The sequence below is a fragment of the Ranitomeya variabilis genome, chromosome 3, assembly GCF_051348905.1.
Source record: "Ranitomeya variabilis isolate aRanVar5 chromosome 3, aRanVar5.hap1, whole genome shotgun sequence".
Taxonomy (NCBI): domain Eukaryota; kingdom Metazoa; phylum Chordata; class Amphibia; order Anura; family Dendrobatidae; genus Ranitomeya; species Ranitomeya variabilis.
Window position 1 is genome coordinate 546,177,782 of NC_135234.1, and position 16,402 is coordinate 546,194,183.

Genomic DNA, 16,402 nt, shown 5'->3' on the forward strand with positions numbered 1-16,402 from the left:
AAGGCAGTGCTGTAGATTTCACAGCTGGGGAGTGATGGGGAAGCTAGTTGCACTGAGGAGGAGGAGGTGAGATAGGAAGTGGAATACGAGGAGACTGAAACCCTGATGGAAGTTGGGCCCGCTATTCTTGGTCTGGGTAAGATGTGTGATGTCCCAGCTTCTGACTCTGTCCCAGACTCGACCAGGTTAACTGTTATGGACCTGGTGGTTAGGTGCACCAGGAATGACCTGATAGTTAAACACGGAATCAGGACGAGCTCTGGGGAAATGGGAACCCTGCTGACCGCAAACCCCACTCCCATCAACACAACTAGAAACAGCCGTGGAGCTTGCCCGACTCTGCCCAGACGCCCCTTCACAGCCCAAGAGCCAACCACCCCTAAAAAAAGCAAACAAAGCCTTACTTGCCTCAGAGAAATTTCCCCAAAGGTAAAAGCAGCCCCCCCCACAAGTATTGACTGTGAGATAAGAGGAAATCACAAACACAGGATGAAATAGGTTTTAGCAAAGAGAGGCCAGTCTAACTAAACAGATTGAGGATAGAAAAGGGATCTTTGCGGTCAACACAAAAAGCTACAAAAACCACGCAGAGTGTGCAAAAAATACCCCCGCACCGACTCACGTTGCGGTGGTGCCACTCTGCACCCCCAGAGCTTCCAGCTAGCCAGGTAGTTTTTATGATAGCAAGCTGGACTAGAACTTAGCAAGAAAAACCATATGTAACAAATGAACAAGCAGGAACTTAGCTTGTGCTGGAGTAGACAGGTCCTCAGAAAGATCCAGGAGAGATCTGAACCAGTACTAGAACATTGACAGCTGGCATGGAGTAACGATCTGACTGGAGTTAAATAGAGAGTCAGCCTAGCCCCAAACGAGGGCAGCTGGAGAAGGAATCTCAGAACCAGCAGCTCCACTCACAGCCACCAGAGGGAGTCCACGGACAGAACTCACCGAAGTACCATTCATGACCACAGGAGGGAGTTCGAGAACGGAATTCACAATAGTACCCCCCCCTTGAGGAGGGGTCACTGTTGTGAATTTACCTTTTGGCTCCCTCTAGTGGCTACTAGTGTTTTTACTCTGGGTATGTCTATCATCCCTTGTATGCTCACCTGGGTCGTTAGGTCAGGGGTGTTGCTATATTAGCTCCCTGGACCTTCAGTTCAATGCCTGGCAACGTTGATATCAGAGCTAATCTGTAGTGCTCTTGCCTACTGATCCTGGTTCCTGCTTGATTAAGCTAAGTCTGCTTTCTTGCTTTTTGCTATTGTTTTTGTTTGCATTTTTGTCCAGCTTGTACATAATCTGTATCCTATCCTTGCTGGAAGCTATAGGGAGGCTGGAGTTCTCCCCCCGGGCCGTTAGACGGTTCGGGGGTTCTTGAATCTCCAGTGTGGATTTGTGTTAGGGTTTTTGTTGACCATATAAGTTATCTTACTACATTCTGCTATTAGTGAGTGGGCCTCTCTTTGCTAAACCTAGTTCATCTCTGTGTTTGTCATTTCCTCTTACCTCACCATTATTATTTGTGGGGGGCTTGTATCCAACTTTTGGGGTCTATTCTCTGGAAGCAAGAGAGGTCTTTGTTTTCCTCTTCTAGGGGTAGTTAGTCCTCCGGCTGGCGCGAGACATCTAGCGACCAACGTAGGCATGTTCCCCGGCTACTTCTAGTGTTGGCGTTAGGAGTAGATATATGGTCAACCCAGTTACCACTGCCCTATGAGCTGGATTTTTGTACTTCGCAGACTTGCTGATATCTCTGAGACCCTTGCCATTGGGGTCATAACAGTTTGCCAGGCCAGTATTAAATGTTAAATGCATTGCAGAAGCGGGATTATAAGAAAGAAAGTTCTGAGTTTTTTTTTCTCTCTCTCATTTTTTTTTCTTTTCCCCTTTACCTCTGAGTGGCTTGTGATTGCTGCAGACATGAATGTCCAGACCTTGATTACAAGTGTGGACCAGCTTGCTGCTCGTGTGCAGGGCATACAAGATTATGTTACCAGAAATCCTATGTCAGAACCTAAGATACCGATTCCTGAACTGTTTTCCGGAGACCGATTTAAGTTTAGAAATTTCAGGAATAATTGTAAATTGTTTTTGTCCCTGAGACCCTGTTCCTCTGGAGACTCCGCTCAGCAAGTGAAAATTGTTATTTCTTTTTTACGGGGCGACCCTCAGGATTGGGCTTTCTCGCTGGCGCCAGGAGATCCGGCATTGGCTGATATTGATGCGTTTTTTCTGGCGCTCGGTTTGCTTTATGAGGAACCCAATCTTGAGATTCAGGCAGAAAAAGCCTTGCTGGCTATGTCTCAGGGCCAGGACGAGGCTGAAGTGTATTGCCAAAAATTTCGGAAATGGTCCGTGCTGACCCAGTGGAACGAGTGTGCATTGGCTGCAAATTTTAGAAATGGTCTTTCTGAAACCATTAAGAATGTGATGGTGGGTTTTCCCATTCCCACAGGTCTGAATGATTCTATGGCCCTGGCTATTCAAATCGACCGGCGGTTGCGGGAGCGCAAAACCGCAAATTCCCTCATGGTGTTGTCTGAACAGGCACCTGAATTAATGCAATGTGATAGAATCCTGACTAGAAATGAGCGGAAAATTCATAGACGCCAGAATGGCTTGTGTTACTACTGTGGTGATTCTACACATGTTATCTCAGCATGCTCTAAACGTCTTACTAAGGTTGTTAGTCCGGTCGTCATTGGTAATTTGCAACCTAAATTTATTCTATCTGTAACTTTGATTTGCTCACTGTCATCGTATCCTGTCATGGCGTTTGTGGACTCAGGTGCGGCCCTGAGCCTTATGGATCTGTCATTTGCCAAGCGCTGCGGATTTGTTCTTGAGCCATTGGAAAATCCTATCCCTCTTAGGGGTATTGATTCTACGCCATTGGCAAAAAATAAACCGCAGTTTTGGACACAGGTTACCATGTGCATGACTCCCGAACATCGGGAGGTAATACGTTTTCTTGTTCTGCATAAAATGCATGATTTGGTTGTTTTGGGTTTGCCATGGTTACAGACCCATAATCCAGTCTTGGACTGGAAGGCTATGTCAGTGTCAAGTTGGGGCTGCCATGGAATTCATGGAGATTCCCTGCCCTTGTCTATTGCTTCTTCTACGCCTTCGGAAGTTCCGGCGTATTTGTCTGATTATCAGGATGTCTTCAGCGAGTCTAAGTCCAGTGCACTGCCTCCTCATAGGGAATGTGACTGTGCAATAGATTTGATCCCTGGCAGTAAGTTTCCTAAGGGGAGACTGTTTAATCTGTCGGTACCTGAACATACCGCGATGCGTTCATATATCAAGGAGTCTCTTGAGAAGGGGCATATCCGTCCTTCTTCTTCCCCTCTTGGTGCGGGATTCTTTTTTGTGGCCAAAAAGGACGGATCTTTGAGGCCTTGTATTGACTATCGGCTTTTAAATAAGATCACTGTCAAATTTCAGTATCCTTTGCCGTTGTTGTCAGATTTGTTTGCCCGGATTAAAGGTGCCAAGTGGTTCACCAAGATAGACCTTCGTGGTGCGTACAACCTTGTGCGCATTAGGCAGGGCGATGAATGGAAAACCGCATTCAATACGCCCGAAGGTCATTTTGAGTACTTGGTGATGCCATTTGGGCTCTCTAATGCACCTTCAGTTTTTCAGTCCTTCATGCATGACATTTTCCGGAAGTATCTGGATAAATTTTTGATTGTTTATCTGGATGATATTCTGTTTTTTTCTGATGATTGGGGCTCGCATGTGGAGCAGGTCAGGATGGTTTTTGAGATTTTGCGTGAAAATTCTTTGTTTGTAAAAGGCTCAAAGTGTCTCTTTGGTGTACAGAAGGTTCCCTTTTTGGGGTTCATTTTTTCCCCTTCTGCTGTGGAGATGGATCCAGTCAAGGTCCGAGCTATTCATGATTGGACTCAACCCTCATCAGTTAAGAGTCTTCAGAAGTTCTTGGGTTTTGCTAACTTCTACCGTCGTTTTATCGCAAATTTCTCTAGCGTTGTTAAACCGCTGACGGATATGACCAAGAAAGGCTCTGATGTAGCTAACTGGGCTCCTGCTGCCATGGAGGCTTTCCAGGAGTTGAAACGCCGGTTTACTTCGGCGCCTGTTTTGTGCCAGCCTGACGTCTCACTTCCCTTTCAGGTTGAGGTGGATGCTTCGGAGATTGGGGCAGGGGCCGTTTTGTCGCAGAGAGGCCCTGGTTGCTCTACTATGAGACCTTGTGCCTTTTTCTCTAGGAAGTTTTCGCCGGCAGAGCGAAATTATGATGTGGGCAATCGGGAGTTATTGGCCATGAAGTGGGCATTTGAGGAGTGGCGTCATTGGCTCGAGGGTGCTAAGCATCGGGTGGTGGTCTTGACTGATCACAAAAATTTGATGTATCTCGAGTCTGCTAAACGCCTGAATCCTAGACAGGCCCGCTGGTCATTGTTTTTCTCCCGTTTTGACTTTGTGGTCTCGTATTTACCAGGTTCTAAGAATGTGAAGGCCGATGCTCTGTCTAGGAGCTTTGTGCCTGATGCTCCTGGAGTCGCTGAACCTGAGGGTTTTCTTAAGGAAGGAGTTATCTTGTCAGCGATTTCTCCAGATCTGCGACGTGTGTTGCAGAGATTTCAGGCTGGTAGGTCTGACTCTTGTCCACCTGACAGATTGTTTGTGCCTGCTAAATGCACCAGCAGAGTCATTTCCGAGGTTCATTCCTCAGTGTTGGCAGGGCACCCGGGAATTTTTGGCACCAGAGATCTGGTGGCCAGGTCCTTTTGGTGGCCTTCCTTGTCAAGGGATGTGCGGTCATTTGTGCAGTCCTGCGGTACTTGTGCTCGAGCTAAGCCTTGCTGTTCTCGTGCCAGCGGGTTGCTCTTGCCCTTGCCTGTCCCGAAGAGACCTTGGACACACATCTCTATGGATTTCATTTCGGATCTCCCGGTGTCTAAAGGCATGTCTGTCATCTGGGTGATATGTGATCGTTTCTCCAAGATGGTCCATCTGGTTCCTTTGCCTAAGCTGCCTTCCTCTGCTGATCTGGTTCCTGTGTTCTTCCAGAACGTGGTTCGTTTGCACGGCATTCCTGAAAATATTGTGTCGGACAGAGGATCCCAGTTTGTTTCCAGGTTCTGGCGATCCTTTTGTGGTAGGATGGGCATTGATTTGTCGTTTTCGTCCGCTTTTCATCCACAGACTAACGGACAAACGGAACGAACTAATCAGACTCTGGAGGCGTATTTGAGGTGTTTTGTCTCTTCTGATCAGGATGATTGGGTGACCTTCTTGCCGTTGGCTGAATTTGCCCTTAATAATCGGGCTAGTTCTGCCACCTTGGTTTCGCCATTTTTCTGCAACTCCGGTTTCCATCCTCGTTTTTCCTCGGGACATGTGGAGCCTTCTGACTGTCCTGGAGTGGATTCTGTGGTGGATAGGTTGCAGCGGATCTGGAATCATGTGGTGGACAACTTGAAGTTGTCACAGGAGAAGGCTCAGCGTTTTGCCAATCGCCGCCGCGGTGTGGGTCCCCGACTTCGTGTTGGGGATTTGGTATGGCTGTCTTCTCGATTTGTTCCTATGAAGGTCTCCTCTCCCAAATTTAAGCCTCGATTCATTGGTCCTTACAAGATATTGGAGATCCTTAATCCTGTATCCTTTCGCCTGGATCTTCCGGTGTCGTTTGCCATTCACAACGTATTTCATAGGTCCTTGTTGCGGCGGTACGTTGTGCCTGTGGTTCCTTCTGCTGAGCCTCCTGCTCCGGTGTTGGTTGAGGGCGAGTTGGAGTACGTGGTGGAGAAGATCTTAGATTCTCGTCTCTCCAGGCGGAGGCTTCAGTACCTGGTCAAGTGGAAGGGCTATGGTCAGGAGGATAATTCCTGGGTGGTCGCCTCTGATGTGCATGCGGCCGATTTAGTTCGCGCCTTTCACGCCGCTCATCCTGATCGCCCTGGTGGTCTTGGTGAGGGTTCGGTGACCCCTCACTAAGGGGGGGGTACTGTTGTGAATTTACCTTTTGGCTCCCTCTAGTGGCTACTAGTGTTTTTACTCTGGGTATGTCTATCATCCCTTGTATGCTCACCTGGGTCGTTAGTTAGGGGTGTTGCTATATTAGCTCCCTGGACCTTCAGTTCAATGCCTGGCAACGTTGATATCAGAGCTAATCTGTAGTGCTCTTGTCTACTGATCCTGGTTCCTGCTTGATTAAGCTAAGTCTGCTTTCTTGCTTTTTGCTATTGTTTTTGTTTGCATTTTTGTCCAGCTTGTACATAATCTGTATCCTATCCTTGCTGGAAGCTCTAGGGAGGCTGGAGCTCTCCCCCCGGGCCGTTAGACGGTTCGGGGGTTCTTGAATCTCCAGTGTGGATTTGTGTTAGGGTTTTTGTTGACCATATAAGTTATCTTACTACATTTTGCTATTAGTGAGTGGGCCTCTCTTTGCTAAACCTAGTTCATCTCTGTGTTTGTCATTTCCTCTTACCTCACCGTTATTATTTGTGGGGGGCTTGTATCCAACTTTTGGGGTCTATTCTCTGGAGGCAAGAGAGGTCTTTGTTTTCCTCTTCTAGGGGTAGTTAGTCCTCCGGCTGGCGCGAGACATCTAGCGACCAACGTAGGCATGTTCCACGGCTACTTCTAGTGTTGGCTGTTGTGAATTTGCTTTTTGCTCCCTCTAGTGGTTACTAGTTTTTTGACTCTGGTTTTTCTGTCATTCCTTTTATCCGCACCTGGTCGTTAGTTAGGGGTGTTGCTATATAAGCTCCCTGGACCTTCAGTTCTATGCCTGGCAACGTAGTTATCAGAGCTAGTCTTCTGTGCTCTTGTCTACTGATCCTGGTTCCAGTTATATCAGCTAAGTCTGCCTTTTGCTTTTTGCTATTTGTTTTGGTTTTGTATTTTTGTCCAGCTTGTTCCAAATCTATATCCTGACCTTTGCTGGAAGCTCTAGGGGGCTGGTGTTCTCCCCCCGGACCGTTAGACGGTTCGGGGGTTCTTGAATTTCCAGTGTGGATTTTGATAGGGTTTTTGTTGACCATATAAGTTACCTTTCTTTATTCTGCTATCAGTAAGCGGGCCTCTCTGTGCTAAACCTGGTTCATTTCTGTGTTTGTCATTTCCTCTTACCTCACCGTCATTATTTGTGGGGGGCTTCTATCCAGCTTTGGGGTCCCCTTCTCTGGAGGCAAGAAAGGTCTTTGTTTTCCTCTACTAGGGGTAGCTAGATTCTCCGGCTGGCGCGTGTCATCTAGAATCAACGTAGGAATGATCCCCGGCTACTTCTAGTGTTGGCGTTAGGAGTAGATATATGGTCAACCCAGTTACCACTGCCCTATGAGCTGGATTTTTGTATTCTGCAGACTTCCACGTTCCTCTGAGACCCTCGCCATTGGGGTCATAACAGTTTGCCAGGCCAGTATTAAATGTTTATTGCATTGCAGAAGAGGGATTATAAGAAAGAAGATTCTGAGTTTTTTTTTTCTCCTTCCCCTTTACCTCAGAGTGGCTATGCTTGCTGCAGACATGAATGTCCAGACCTTGATTACAAGTGTGGACCAGCTGGCTACTCGTGTGCAGGGCATACAAGACTATGTTATCAGAAATCCTAGGTCAGAACCTAAAATACCGATTCCTGAACTGTTTTCCGGAGACAGGTTTAAGTTTAGGAATTTCGTGAATAATTGTAAATTGTTTTTGTCCCTGAGACCCTGTTCATCAGGAGATTCTGCTCAGCAAGTAAAAATTGTTATTTCGTTCTTACGGGGCGACCCTCAGGATTGGGCTTTTTCGCTGGCGCCAGGAGATCCGGCATTGGCTGATCTTGATGCGTTTTTTCTGGCGCTCGGTTTACTTTATGAGGAACCCAATCTTGAGATTCAGGCAGAAAAGGCCTTGCTGTCTATGTCTCAGGGGCAGGACGAGGCTGAAGTGTATTGCCAAAAATTTCGGAAATGGTCCGTGCTGACACATTGGAACGAGTGTGCACTGGCCGCTAATTTTAGAAATGGCCTTTCTGAAGCCATTAAGAATGTTATGGTGGGTTTTCCCATTCCCACAGGTCTGAATGATACTATGGCACTGGCTATTCAAATTGACCGGCGGTTGCGGGAGCGCAAAACCGCAAATTCCCTCATGGTGTTGTCTGAACAGACACCTAATTCGGTGCAATATGATAGAAAAACCGCAAATTCCCTCATGGTGTTGTCTGAACAGACACCTGATTTAATGCAATGTGATAGAATCCTGACTAGAAATGAGCGGAAAATTCATAGACGCCGGAATGGCTTGTGCTACTACTGTGGTGATTCTACACATGTTATCTCAGCATGCTCTAAACGTATAGCTAAGGTTGTTAGTCCTGTCACCGTTGGTAATTTGCAACCTAAATTTATTCTGTCTGTAACTTTGATTTGCTCACTGTCATCTTATCCTGTCATGGCGTTTGTAGATTCAGGTGCTGCCCTGAGTCTCATGGATCTCTCATTTGCTAAGCGCTGTGGATTTACTCTTGAACCATTAGAAAATCCTATTCCTCTTAGGGGTATTGATGCTACACCATTGGCAGCAAATAAACCGCAGTATTGGACTCAGGTTACCATGTGCATGACTCCTGAACACCGCGAGGTGATACGTTTCCTGGTTTTACATAAAATGCATGATTTGGTCGTTTTAGGGCTGCCATGGTTACAGACCCATAATCCAGTCCTGGACTGGAAGGCTATGTCAGTCTCAAGTTGGGGCTGTCGTGGTATTCATGAGGATTCCCTGCCTGTGTCTATTGCTTCTTCTACGCCTTCGGAAGTTCCGGAGTATTTGTCTGATTATCAGGATGTCTTCAGTGAGTCTGAGTCCAGTGCACTGCCTCCTCATAGGGACTGTGACTGTGCTATAGATTTGATCCCAGGCAGTAAATTTCCTAAGGGAAGACTGTTTAATCTGTCGGTACCTGAACATACCGCTATGCGTTCATATATCAAGGAGTCTCTGGAAAAAGGACATATTCGTCCGTCTTCTTCCCCTCTTGGTGCGGGATTCTTTTTTGTGGCAAAAAAGGACGGATCTTTGAGACCTTGTATTGATTATCGGCTTTTAAATAAGATCACTGTCAAATTTCAGTATCCTTTACCGCTGTTGTCTGACTTGTTTGCCCGGATTAAGGGTGCCAAGTGGTTCACCAAGATAGACCTTCGTGGTGCGTACAACCTTGTGCGCATTAAGCAAGGTGATGAATGGAAAACCGCATTCAATACGCCCGAAGGTCATTTTGAGTACTTGGTGATGCCTTTTGGGCTCTCCAATGCGCCTTCGGTTTTTCAGTCCTTTATGCATGACATTTTCCGGAAGTATCTGGATAAATTTTTGATTGTTTATCTGGATGATATTTTGGTTTTTTCTGATAATTGGGATTCGCATGTGGAGCAGGTCAGGTTGGTCTTTAAAATTTTACGTGAAAATTCTTTGTTTGTCAAGGGCTCAAAGTGTCTCTTTGGTGTACAGAAGGTTCCCTTTTTGGGGTTCATTTTTTCCCCTTCTGCTGTGGAGATGGACCCAGTCAAGGTCCGAGCTATTCTTGATTGGACTCAGCCCTCGTCAGTTAAGAGTCTTCAGAAGTTCTTGGGCTTCGCTAACTTCTACCGTCGTTTTATCGCTAATTTTTCTAGCATTGTGAAACCTTTGACGGATATGACCAAGAAGGGCTCCGATGTAGCTAACTGGGCTCCTGCTGCCGTGGAGGCTTTCCAGGAGTTGAAACGCCGGTTTACTTCGGCGCCTGTTTTGTGCCAGCCTGACGTCTCACTTCCCTTTCAGGTTGAGGTGGATGCTTCGGAGATTGGGGCAGGGGCCGTTTTGTCGCAGAGAGGCCCTGGTTGCTCTGTTATGAAACCTTGTGCCTTTTTCTCTAGGAAGTTTTCGCCTGCCGAGCGAAATTATGATGTGGGCAATCGGGAGTTGTTGGCCATGAAATGGGCATTTGAGGAGTGGCGTCATTGGCTCGAGGGTGCTAAGCATCGTGTGGTGGTCTTGACTGATCACAAAAATCTGATGTATCTCGAGTCTGCTAAACGCCTTAATCCGAGACAGGCCCGCTGGTCATTGTTTTTCTCCCGCTTTGATTTTGTTGTCTCGTATTTACCAGGTTCAAAGAATGTGAAGGCCGATGCTCTTTCTAGGAGCTTTGTGCCTGATGCTGCTGGAGTCGCTGATCCTGTTGGTATTCTTAAAGATGGAGTTATCTTGTCAGCTATTTCTCCGGATCTGCGACGTGTGTTGCAGAGATTTCAGGCTGATAGGCCTGAGTCTTGTCCACCTGACAGACTGTTTGTCCCGGATAAGTGGAGCAGCAGAGTCATTTCCGAGGTTCATTCCTCGGTGTTGGCAGGTCACCCGGGAATTTTTGGCACCAGAGATCTGGTGGCCAGGTCCTTTTGGTGGCCTTCCTTGTCAAGGGATGTGCGGTCATTTGTGCAGTCCTGTGGGACTTGTGCTCGAGCTAAGCCTTGCTGTTCTCGTGCCAGCGGTTTGCTCTTGCCCTTGCCTGTCCCGAAGAGACCTTGGACACATATCTCCATGGATTTCATTTCTGATCTTCCGCTATCTCAGGGCATGTCCGTTATCTGGGTGATATGTGATCGCTTCTCCAAGATGGTCCATTTGGTTCCTTTGCCTAAGCTGCCTTCCTCTTCCGATCTGGTTCCTGTGTTTTTCCAGAACGTGGTTCGTTTGCACGGCATCCCTGAGAATATTGTGTCAGACAGAGGATCCCAGTTCGTTTCCAGGTTCTGGCGATCCTTTTGTAGTAGGATGGGCATTGATTTGTCGTTTTCGTCTGCTTTCCATCCTCAGACTAATGGACAGACGGAGCGAACCAATCAGACTTTGGAGGCTTATTTGAGGTGTTTTGTCTCTGCTGATCAGGACGATTGGGTGACATTCTTGCCGTTGGCTGAGTTTGCCCTTAATAATCGGGCTAGTTCCGCCACCTTGGTTTCGCCTTTTTTCTGCAACTCTGGTTTCCATCCTCGCTTTTCTTCGGGTCATGTGGAGCCTTCTGACTGTCCTGGGGTGGATTCTGTGGTGGATAGGTTGCAGCAGATCTGGAATCATGTGGTGGACAACTTGAAGTTGTCACAGGAGAAGGCTCAGCGCTTTGCCAACCGCCGCCGCGGTGTGGGTCCCCGACTACGCGTTGGGGATTTGGTGTGGCTTTCTTCCCGCTTTGTTCCTATGAAGGTCTCCTCTCCCAAATTTAAACCTCGTTTTATTGGGCCTTACAAGATATTGGAAATCCTTAATCCTGTATCTTTTCGTCTGGATCTTCCTGTGTCGTTTGCTATTCACAATGTATTTCATAGGTCCTTGTTGCGGCGGTACATTGTGCCTGTAGTTCCTTCTGCTGAGCCTCCTGCTCCGGTGTTGGTTGAGGGCGAGTTGGAGTACGTGGTGGAGAAGATCTTGGATTCTCGCCTCTCCAGGCGGAGGCTTCAGTACCTGGTCAAGTGGAAGGGCTATGGTCAGGAGGATAATTCCTGGGTGGTCGCCTCTGATGTTCATGCGGCCGATTTAGTTCGTGCCTTTCATGCCACTCATCCTGATCGCCCTGGTGGTCGTGGTGAGGGTTCGGTGACCCCTCACTAAGGGGGGGGTACTGTTGTGAATTTGCTTTTTGCTCCCTCTAGTGGTTACTAGTTTTTTGACTCTGGTTTTTCTGTCATTCCTTTTATCCGCACCTGGGTCGTTAGTTAGGGGTGTTGCTATATAAGCTCCCTGGACCTTCAGTTCTATGCCTGGCAACGTAGTTATCAGAGCTAGTCTTCTGTGCTCTTGTCTACTGATCCTGGTTCCAGTTATATCAGCTAAGTCTGCCTTTTGCTTTTTGCTATTTGTTTTGGTTTTGTATTTTTGTCCAGCTTGTTCCAAATCTATATCCTGACCTTTGCTGGAAGCTCTAGGGGGCTGGTGTTCTCCCCCCGGACCGTTAGACGGTTCGGGGGTTCTTGAATTTCCAGTGTGGATTTTGATAGGGTTTTTGTTGACCATATAAGTTACCTTTCTTTATTCTGCTATCAGTAAGCGGGCCTCTCTGTGCTAAACCTGGTTCATTTCTGTGTTTGTCATTTCCTCTTACCTCACCGTCATTATTTGTGGGGGGCTTCTATCCAGCTTTGGGGTCCCCTTCTCTGGAGGCAAGAAAGGTCTTTGTTTTCCTCTACTAGGGGTAGCTAGATTCTCCGGCTGGCGCGTGTCATCTAGAATCAACGTAGGAATGATCCCCGGCTACTTCTAGTGTTGGCGTTAGGAGTAGATATATGGTCAACCCAGTTACCACTGCCCTATGAGCTGGATTTTTGTATTCTGCAGACTTCCACGTTCCTCTGAGACCCTCGCCATTGGGGTCATAACAGTTGGCATTAGGAGTAGATATATGGTCAACCCAGTTACCACTGCCCTAGAGCTGGATTTTTGTACTTCGCAGACTTGCTGATATCTCTGAGACCCTCGCCATTGGGGTCATAACAGGTCACCGAACCATCACCAGAGCCCCCAGGCCGATCAGGACGAGCCAAATGAAAGGCACAAACTAAATCGGCAGCATGGACATCAGAGGCAACAACCCAGGAATTATCCTCCTGACCATAGCCCTTCCATTTGACCAAGTACTGAAGTTTTCGTCTCAAAATACGAGAATCCAAAATCTTCTCCACCACATACTCCAACTCCCCCTCGACCAACACCGGAGCAGGAGGATCAACGGAGGGAACCATAGGCGCCACATATCTCCGCAGCAATGACCTATGGAACACATTATGGATGGCAAAAAAAGCAGGAAGGGCCAAACGAAATGATACAGGATTAAGAATTTCAGAAATCTTATAAGGACCAATGAAACGAGGCTTAAACTTAGGAGAAGAAACCTTCATAGGAACATAACGAGATGATAACCAAACCAAATCCCCAACACGAAGTTGGGGACCAACACACTGACGGCGGTTAGCGAAACGTTGAGCCTTCTCTTGGGACAAGGTCAAATTGTCCACCACATGAGTCCAAATTTGTTGCAACCTGTCCACCACAGAATCCACACCAGGACAGTCCGAAGGCTCAACCTGCCCTGAAGAAAAACGAGGATGAAAACCAAAATTACAAAAAAAGGCGAAACCAAAGTAGCCGAACTGGCCCGATTATTAAGGGCGAACTCAGCTAATGGCAAGAAGGTCACCCAATCATCCTGATCCACAGAAACAAAGCATCTCAGATAAGTTTCCAAAGTCTGATTGGTTCGTTCGGTTTGGCCATTTGTCTGAGGATGGAAAGCCGAAGAAAAAGACAAATCAATGCCCATCTTAGCACAAAAGGACCGCCAAAACCTTGAAACAAACTGGGAACCTCTGTCAGGCACGATGTTCTCCGGAATGCCATGCAAACAAACCACATGTTGGAAAAATAATGGAACCAAATCAGAGGAAGAAGGCAATTTAGGCAAGGGTACCAAATGGACCATTTTAGAGAAGCGATCGCAAACCACCCAGATGACCGACATCCTTTGAGAAACAGGAAGATCTGAAATAAAATCCATGGAAACATGCGTCCAAGGCCTTTTCGGGACCGGCAAGGGCAAAAGTAACCCACTGGCACGAGAACAGCAGGGCTTAGCCCGAGCACAAGTCCCACAAGACTGCACAAAAGAATGCACATCCCGCGACAAGCAAGGCCACCAAAAGGACCTAGCCACCAAATCTCTGGTACCAAAAATCCCAGGATGACCAGCCAACACCGAACAATGAACCTCAGAGATTACTCTATTAGTCCATCTATCAGGGACAAACAGTTTCTCCGCTGGACAACGGTCAGGTCTATCAGCCTGGAACTCCTGCAGCACCCGCCGCAAATCAGGGGAGATGGCAGACAGAACTACCCCCTCTCTGAGAATACCAGCCGGCTCAGGAACCCCAGGAGAATCAGGCACAAAACTCCTTGAAAGGGCATCAGCCTTCACATTCTTAGAACCCGGAAGGTACGAAACCACAAAATTGAAACGGGAGAAAAACAGCGACCAACGAGCCTGTCTAGGATTCAACCGCTTGGCAGACTCAAGATAAGTCAGATTCTTGTGATCTGTCAAGACCACCACGCGATGCTTGGCTCCTTCAAGCCAATGTCGCCACTCCTCGAATGCCCACTTCATAGCCAACAACTCCCGAATGCCAACATCATAAATACGCTCAGCAGGCGAAAACTTTCTCGAAAAGAAAGCGCATGGCTCCATTACAGAGCAATCAGAACTTCTCTGAGACAAAACAGCCCCTGCTCCAATTTCAGAAGCATCAACCTTGACCTGAAAAGGGAGCGAAACATCTGGCTGACACAACACAGGAGCCGAAGAGAAACGACGTTTCAACTCCTGAAAAGCCTCAACGGCCGCAGAGGACCAATTCACCACATCAGCATCCTTTTTGGTCAAATCAGTCAATGGTTTAACAACACTAGAAAAATTAGCGATGAAGCGACGGTAAAAATTGGCAAAGCCCAGAAATTTCTGAAGGCTCTTCACAGATGTAGGCCGAGTCCAATCATAAATAGCTTGGACTTTAACAGGATCCATCTCGATAGTAGAAGGGGAAAAAATGAAGCCCAAAAAAGAAACCTTCTGAACTCCAAAGAGACACTTAGATCCCTTTACAAACAAGGAATTAGCACGAAGGACCTGGAACACCATTCTGACCTGCTTCACATGGGACTCCCAATCATCCGAAAAGACCAAAATATCATCCAAATATATGATCATGAATCTATCCAGATACTTTCGGAAGATGTCATGCATAAAGGACTGAAACACAGAGGGAGCATTAGAAAGGCCGAATGGCATCACCAGGTACTCAAAATGGCCCTCGGGCGTATTAAATGCTGTTTTCCATTCATCGCCCTGTTTAATACGCATGAGATTATACGCCCCTCGAAGGTCTATCTTGGTGAACCAACTAGCCCTCTTAATCCGAGCAAATAAATCAGACAGTAGAGGCAAAGGGTACTGAAATTTGACCGTGATTTTATTAAGAAGGCGGTAATCTATACAAGGTCTCAGAGAACCATCCTTCTTGGCCACAAAAAGGAACCCTGCTCCCAATGGTGACGACGATGGGCGAATATGCCCTTTCTCCAAGGACTCCTTTATATAACTCCGCATAGCGGCATGTTCTGGCACAGACAAATTGAAAAGTCGTCCCTTAGGGAACTTGCTACCAGGAATCAAATTAATAGCACAATCACAATCCCTATGAGGAGGTAGGGTACTAGACTTGGGCTCATCAAATACATCCCGGTAATCCGACATAAACTCAGGGACTTCAGAAGGAGTGGAGGAAGAAATTGACAATAATGAAACATCCCCATGTACCCCTTGACACCCCCAACTGGACACCGACATTGATTTCCAATCCAATACTGGATTATGGACCTGCAGCCATGGCAAACCCAACACGACCACATCATGCAGATTATGCAACACCAAAAAGCGAATATCCTCCTGATGCGCAGGAGCCATGCACATAGTCAACTGGGTCCAGTACTGAGGCTTATTCTTGGCCAAAGGCGTAGCATCAATTCCCCTCAAAGGAATGGGATGCTGCAAGGGCTCCAAGAAAAAACCACAGCGCCTGGCAAACTCCAAGTCCATCAAATTCAGGGCAGCGCCTTAATCCACAAATGCCATAACAGAATAGGATGACAAAGAGCAAATCAGAGTAACGGACAGAAGAAATTTAGGCTGTACAGTACCAATGGTGACGGACCTAGCGAACCGCTTAGTGCGCTTAGGACAATCAGAGATAGCATGAGTGGAGTCACCACAGTAAAAACACAGCCCCTTCTGACGTCTATGTTCTTGCCGTTCAGCTCTGGTCAAAGTCCTATCACATTGCATAGGCTCAGGCCTCTGCTCAGAGGATACCGCCAAATGGTGCACAGTTTTGCGCTCACGTAAGCGCCGATCGATCTGTATGGCCAAGGACATTGATTCATTCAGACCAGCAGGCGTGGGGAACCCCACCATAACATCCTTAAGGGCTTCAGAAAGACCCTTTCTGAAAATTGCTGCCAGGGCACACTCATTCCACTGAGTAAGCACAGACCACTTTCTGAACGTCTGGCAATATACCTCCGTTTCATCCTGACCCTGACACAAAGCCAGCAAAATTTTCTCTGCCTGATCCACAGAATTCGGTTCATCATAAAGCAAACCCAGCGCCAGAAAAAACGCATCTACATTACGCAATGCAGGATCTCCTGGCGCCAGGGCGAATGCCCAGTCTTGAGGGTCGCCACGCAACAAAGAAATAATGATTCTTACTTGCTGAATAGGGTCACCAGAAGAGCGGGGTTTCAGAGCAAGAAACAGTTTACAATTGTTTTTGAAATTCTG